Source organism: Montipora foliosa, chromosome 9 (genome assembly GCF_036669935.1).
Source record: "Montipora foliosa isolate CH-2021 chromosome 9, ASM3666993v2, whole genome shotgun sequence".
Lineage (NCBI taxonomy): Eukaryota > Metazoa > Cnidaria > Anthozoa > Scleractinia > Acroporidae > Montipora > Montipora foliosa.
The window spans coordinates 37,703,072-37,710,571 of NC_090877.1; positions in this window are offsets into that span (position 1 = coordinate 37,703,072).

Below are 7,500 nucleotides of genomic sequence, written 5' to 3' on the forward strand. Positions count from 1 at the left end.
TAATCAATTCTGATCTTTTGTTCAGGGATGCAAGACAACCACGCTGGCAACGCAGCTATCGAGACAGTGAAATGGCCTATCGTGAGTATCCCGGGATTCTTTCACGGGTGGGATGGGAAAGCCTAAACCCCTTCATAGACTTAAACCTAAGGATCGACTAACGATTCACAGGCAAACACCAACTTAGGCATCAGCTAATCGGAGGGATCAAGTTAATGATGCAGGCTTATTTATATAGACCGTAGAATGAAGAAATGAAACCCATCCCGTTAATCAACTGATTAATTATAGCGAATGAAAAACATGAAGAATTGCCCTGAGCGGGATTTGAACCCACGTCCCCCTGAATATATATATATATATATTATACATAACTTCGGAGGTGAATATGGAGATTTGCGCAATCTAATTAATTCAGAAATACATCATATCGCCGCGAGGAATCACGTCCGCTCTACTTATTTTTTAAGAGAAATTAGACAAAGCCTGGTCACCTTCTAAAGTAGCCAAGGGCATAATTGTTATTTCTGAATAACATGTGATGAGGCTAGTATTAAACACTACTAAATTTTTGACATAGCTTTTTTCTAGTTCGTGGCTTTTAAAGAAACCCATTCTTTCTAAAGTGGATAACCACCTCAAAGGTGTTCGCCACCATGCTTTGCTTTCTGAAAACAATACGAGTCCGTTCAACTGATTCCTCTCACAAATACGCGAGCAATTCTCTCTCGAACTTCCTCTACGCGGACTGGATCAGCTTCTGGACTTTCAAATCTCTGGTGATAAGTGGGCCGTGGGCTTCCACATTTTTTGGCTCGAAGAATATCTTCCGCCGCGGACTTTCATAGCAACGATCCGCTCGGCTTCGAAGACCCCGAGAACTTCAGGCTTTCGGTTTAATGTTTCGGAGTAAAGAAACCTTCGTAGTTTGAAGGCTTTTAAGATAGCCTTGAGAGGACGTGAACGTTTCTCCATCTCAAAGCTTAAGTAGCGACTAGATTAGAATGTTCCGAACCAAGCGTAATCGATTCTTTCTAACAAGTGTAAGGATCGAAATCCACCAATGACCATCAAAATTTATTCAACTCAAAGCGAAGTCTGTTAAAAGCACTAAATACTTTGCTGCCTTTGCAATTACCGTTCCCCGAAGCACAAACACGCTGAAAGTTATACAGCTGTTTCGATTTCGAGAAAGGTTGACCAAAAGAAGCATTAAAGCGTACGCGACAATGCCGAAAGGCATTATGGTAACCTGTCAGTCAATTTGAGTCAACGAAAACATGACAGCAATGCTATCGAAAACGTCTCCTAGAAACACATGCTCATGCTGTGTTACCTTGAAAAATAAGCGAGTTTCAAAATTCAGTCAAATGATCAAGGCCACGAATTAGTTACAAAGGGTTAGGATTCACAAAGAAAGAAGATGCTGACGACTTTAACCTAACTTATTTTATGTAATGTTTCGCAGAGAAAGTTTGAGAAATTTATACAAAAATCGTGGCGCACGTGCAAAGCCATCGTTTTTACTAATGAACAGTTTGCTTTTGGACGTATTTTGGTAGCGTCATGGCGGGAGAGAGCTTCATCGTAAGCCTGCGCGTACTGCCACTTCATCAAGTGAACGCTATGTCCTAAGAACTCTTTCATCCAAATAGCTCGCCATTGTAGGTCTTCGCTTTACGGTCGTGGTATCGTTCACTTCATATTGAATACTGTCCCATACTGCCTTTTGGCATTGTCGCGAACGCTCTTACGCTTTTTTTGGTTTTGATTGTTTCAAAGGAACTAGCGACAGAGAATTTCTTTGAATCACTTATTTCCGGTAAACAAACGAATCTTATGGAAATCCTAAAACTAGCATTTTGCGACATCGGAAGAAGTCTATATTATCACGCTCAAAGCGTCATACGACAAACAATAGAGAAAAAAATGAGTTGGAATGAGCTCTTAATGACTGGCCCCACCTCTGTTGGGATCAACACCTTTTCATGGTGGGGTGGCTTGCGTGTTTCAATGACCCCCATAGCTACGTTGGCGGGAAGTATGTACTCCTGGTAGGGCCAACCATGCCAAACAGGTCAAAGGGTAGGAACCAGACATAAAGTGACCTCCTAGTCCTCCAGGTTGGGGGTTGGGCTGAGGGCTGATAACACTCTCCCGTAAAAAAAAACAAACAAGACGCTTTTTTAAGCGTTTACTCGGAATACCATGTGCCGCAGAAGTAGGGTGATACATTTTGGAAAAGGTAGTTTTTGTGGCTACTGCGCATGCACGTAGTCACTATTGCCATCGCGTTAGTTTTCTGAAAATGACTATGTAACACTAGAATACACTTCGGAGCCAATCCGCATACAAAGAGTACCGAAGTTCAGACTCTGCAATCAGTACACTATGATTCACCGATAGTTCACGAGGACGAACAAAATGTTCGGGTGCCCCTTGTTCACAGATGATGATCTGTGAAGAATACGGTTCTGTAATTTGAAGTGAAATTTTAATTCTTAGAGCCGTTACTTTTCGTAGCTTTCGTATTTTGTTTCTAACCGAGACCGTTTGCGCGTTTAATGAAGCCGCTGAAGGAACGCAAAAGCCCTTAAAAGAAAAACATTTATAGCAATATTGATCCCGTTTTAGAGATAAACAAAGCTTTGAAGGAGAAAGTAATTGTCCAACTATAGATGGTTTCGCAGTGAGATCATCATATTAGCAAGGTCTTCTGAATGGTTATCTATAGGAGGTTAAATATGCCCGAGAAATAAATATTTTTCCAAGTTTCCAGTTCTGTGACGTCTTTCGTTTCGAAAATACAGTATTTTTAACTTCCTATTTTAAATTGTCACATTAAGCAGTTTACGTGACACCGTGGTACCAAGCTATTTGATTGAAAAAAATGTCTATCACTATGAGTCTCAGCAGTTTGAGCCTTTCAAGTACATTAGGAGATGTGTTCATACATATGTATTTGTGAAGTGAAGTCCTGATTTTGGAGCACTTTGATCCACCTACACAAAACTCGGTTGTAAACTTGTGTGAAACGCTCAGAAACGATGTACCCCACAGATCTAGGAATTGGAGAGGTGGTTTCTAAGTTTGTTTCCGGCAACATTCCAAGTTATTGGCCTTTTTCATTGAACGTTTCGAATTTATTTTTTTGCTGCGTGACAGTGAACATGATCTATTGCACCTAAGTTTTTCAATGGTCGAGAAACAATCGATATGAAAGCTCTGGTGAATCAATTCCCACAATTCAGCCACCCCTATTCACATAACAGAATATTTTACTTCTTTTCCCCTTGTCCATCTCCGCAGTAGTCACATGCGCCTTTCGAGCACGTATTTTTTAATTTGCCAAGTACGAAACAAAACAAGTAAATGTTTCTGCAGCTAGTTGCTCATTCATAACAACGCGGATAATGCACCAGTGAAAATCGTTTGATGTTTACAATCGCAAATAAATTCAACAGGTGACATAGCTATAGGGGTAGTACGTCTTGGAACAGGTTGTTGCGGGATCTAGTATGCAGCGTGACATCAGATAAACTGGTTTCACTTGAAAGAAGCCCGCGAGGCAAAGGCGGGTGAATAACAGTGTGGCAACATAGACAACGTGTTAATACTTTTTTTTTAGGTAAGTGAAAACCGGTATCCAGCTGCAAAGTTTCCAAATTAACAGACAAGAAACTAGCAATTAATTAAAAGAAAAAAAATGACGTCGGTGGATGATGTCGTACAAAGAACAGCTGCGGCAGAAAGAAACCAATATTTATAACATACCGTTGCTGGAAGTTCTGTACTTTCGATTTCGTCATGTTGTCAACAGGCAGGATTAGAGGAAATATCTTATTCATAACATTTCCAGAAGGCTGAATTCGGCATATTCACGTTTTAGCGTCATTTGCCATCTCGTGGAAGATGCGCTTTCAATCAGCAAACGAAATTAAACGAGTCACACTGAAGCCCCAATGTAGAACCCATAATTTATAAACTCCGATTTTTATGGAGTTCTCTAAGACGTGAGGCTGTTCCAAGTCTCTCGATATCGGAAATCTTCTCCTTCGCAGCTGTGTTCATTTGTTATTGTTGCAGTTGTTTTTGCACACAGGGAGGTCAAATGTATTGCTCAGAGGGGTGTAGTACATTGCTTCTTAGTTAGCCAATGAGATCAGCGCCACGTAATTCTATTGTCTTTTTGCTGCACAGAAAACTAAATTATACCCAGATTAAAACTCGGATACCTTTCAGGTATTCCGAGTAAAAAAAAAAAAACAACTATTACAGAAACCAGAAGCAGAGAGAATTCACTGTATCAGGAAGGTGCTGTGACCGTACCTCGTAGGAGGGACTCAACAGGAAGCCCCCCGGGCCAACTTGGCCACTGATGCATCTTAAACACACCCTGAAGGTTGGTAACTGGAATGTAAGGACGCTCTTCAGAAGTGGCAATATCGCACAGGTAGCAAGAGAGATGAAGAAGAAAGGTATCGACATTATGGGCATCAGTGAAACGCACTGGACGGGACAAGGAAATTAAAGCGCAACTTGCAGAAGGAGACAACATAATTCACTCTGGAAAAGATGATGACAACCACAGACAGGAAATAGATACATGGATGTCAAAAAAAGAAGCTGGAGCTCTGATGGAGTGGACCCCCATCAGCGAAAGAATAATTCAAGCTAGGTACTATTCTAAATACATAAAGCTTACAGTCATTCATGTATAAGCACCAACCGAAGATGCAGACGAACAGGAAAAGGACGAGTTCTACACAAGATTGCAAGATGTGATAGATGATGTAAATACTCATGATATCATCACATTTACTGTAGACATGAATGCTAAGGTTGGATACGAAAACAGGGATTATGAAAGAGTTATGGGAAAACACGGACTGGGACTAAGGAATGATAACGGAGAAAGGCTTTGGGAAATATGTGATATAAATGAACTAGTTATTACAGGAACACTATTCCCACATAAGACCATCCACAAAACAAGAAGACCATACAAGTAAGCTTCCTAGTATCAAATATAGGTAATTAGCCCATCTTATAGTTATATCTGAAACAACTTGCTCTGAAATACTGAACCTAAACGCGAGATCACGCTCAAATAAACCAAGTCTTGAACGGGTTAAAAAAAGCCAAAACTCATCAATCGGTTGCAAACTTCTGGCGCAACTAACATTGCGTCCACGAAACAACTTTTCTTTCCCTGTCACGAAAGAAAATTTATCTTAGAATCAGTATTATCACGTACAAAACTGAAATAAGTTAATTTTGGGGCATTAGGCTCTACCTATTTCCAGAATTATAATAAAGTTACATAGTCGGAAATGTAGTATAAATTTTATATTTTCATTACTACTTGAAAATCTTTCCAGACCAAACTTGGAAATCCTCTCCTTTCTTTAAATTCTTGTAATTCTTGAAGCAGCCTTCCATTTTCTATCTTTATTTCTTCCATTCACCTGTCAAGTGTTGGTGGACCGAATACAGATGAATCTTTTTGGAAATCTTATGCAATTTAAATTTCTTCCTGGTCTTTATATTTATGAGCTCTTGTTATCCCTTCAGATTTCTCGCATCTCAACTTCAGCCTTTTCGCTCTACAAAGTGATCTTTTATCCACTTTTGACCAAGGAAAGACCGATGGTACTCGTCTATGACCAGTCAGAGTCCGTTTAAAATCCGTCAGCAAGACGTTTTCAGAACAACAGAACCTGTTTCCTACATGCTACAGTGGCAAAGAAGCCATCTCCTCTTTTCATACAAATTTCCCACTACTTCAGTAGTTGTTGTGTGTCCGATGGAAAGGCACGAAAGAATAAATCCGAAGGGTCGATTTCCACTTTGGTTATTATAGTTTGCATTGAGGACGTTGATGAGTTCACATACGTAGGAGAAAAAGTGTGTTGGGAAGGAGGTGGTATGAAGGACCTGAAGAACAAAGCAAGAACAGATTGAAGAACATTTGGCGTTCCAATAGCATCTCAAGGAAGACAAAGTTGAGACTGTAGAAAATGAACAAAGGAGATGACAAAGCTATAGATGTATTCCACAATAAGTGCCTACGAAAAATCCTACGCATAAAATGGCAGGATCATTTCAGTACTAAAGAATTGTTGGAAAGAGCGAGTATGAAACCGCTGAGTGAGGAAGTGAAGTATCGTATATGGTATATGATTGGTCACATCTTAGGGCAAGACCGTAATAATCATTCTAACATTGCAATGAGCTGAGCCCGGAATTGAAGGGAAAGAAGGCAAGGAAGGCCGAAGACAAATGGCGACGACCAGTTGAAAAGGAACGTAAGGAGGCAGAGTGGAGATCATAGGAGGAAACGAGGATGATTGCAGCGGACAGAGAACAGTGGAAGACCTATGTAAAGGCCCTACGTGCCACGAGGTAAGGGGAGGACAGGTAACAGGTAACAGGACTGGCCCCAAGTGAAAAAGTGAGTTTTGTTTCCCCGAGACCCTAATTGTTCCCCGAGGAGAAGCTGAGGGGAACATTTAGGGTCGAGGGGAAACAAAACTCACTGTTTCCCGTGAGGCCAGTCCTTAAGTGTTTTATTAGCTCCCAACTCAAAATAGAACTGTTTTGCTCAGTTCTTGGAAGCGTTCGTCCAAATTTTGCTCTTTGCAGAAGTCTAGCTTTCAACATTTTCACGGCATTGTGGGTGGCCTTGTTAACAGAGTTCGAGCTTTTGTCTTGTAGAAGCTGTTCAATTTCTTCTTCAGTTCTTGTTGTTTGAAACCGTTTAGCTGCCATGACTGCGCAAAAATTATTTGCGGCTGGCACACAAATTTACCGCTGTTTGAAAGGTGCATGACCTACTGATGACGTGCGAGTCGAAAGTTCAAGTCGTTGTTTCCCTATGGAGTTAGTGAGTTTTGTTCACCCTAGGGAGTTAGTGAGATTTGACCCATATCACGTGACACGTTCTCCTCCAATCGGAAAACGTATTTGAGTTGGGAGGTATAACAAGGTCTTTTGTTCTTAGCTCCGCCCTGACAAGTTAATGAGAAAAGCAGTTATTCCGAATGAGAAGCATTCTTGTCATGCTTGGCCGCTAATTTTACTGACCAATAATTTTGACTGCACTGCAAGTAAATGTCCTCATGTGGTTACGTAGTTCATAAACCCTCAAATTTGGCTATTTCACGTTGTTGTTTTGCTGAAGACGGCATAGCAATGAAAAAGTGAAAAATGCACGTGCAGGGCGTGCAAAGCTATTGTTTTTTTCCCAGTACATAGTGAGCTTAAAGGAGAACTGAAGGCTAGAAGATCAAATTTTTTTGTGTCTTATCATTGTCGAAATAGAACATCCTTTATATAAAAAGAACAGCAAAAATCCTTTTTCATCTTGAAAGGCCTTGAATTTGCCCAAGATCCTTGGTTGTTTTTTCCAATTTGAACACCAGCCATTTTGTTTGCTTTTTTTTCCGGTTACTTCCAAAAAAGGAATGTCTGCCGCCATGTCGTGACGTCATTGCGCAT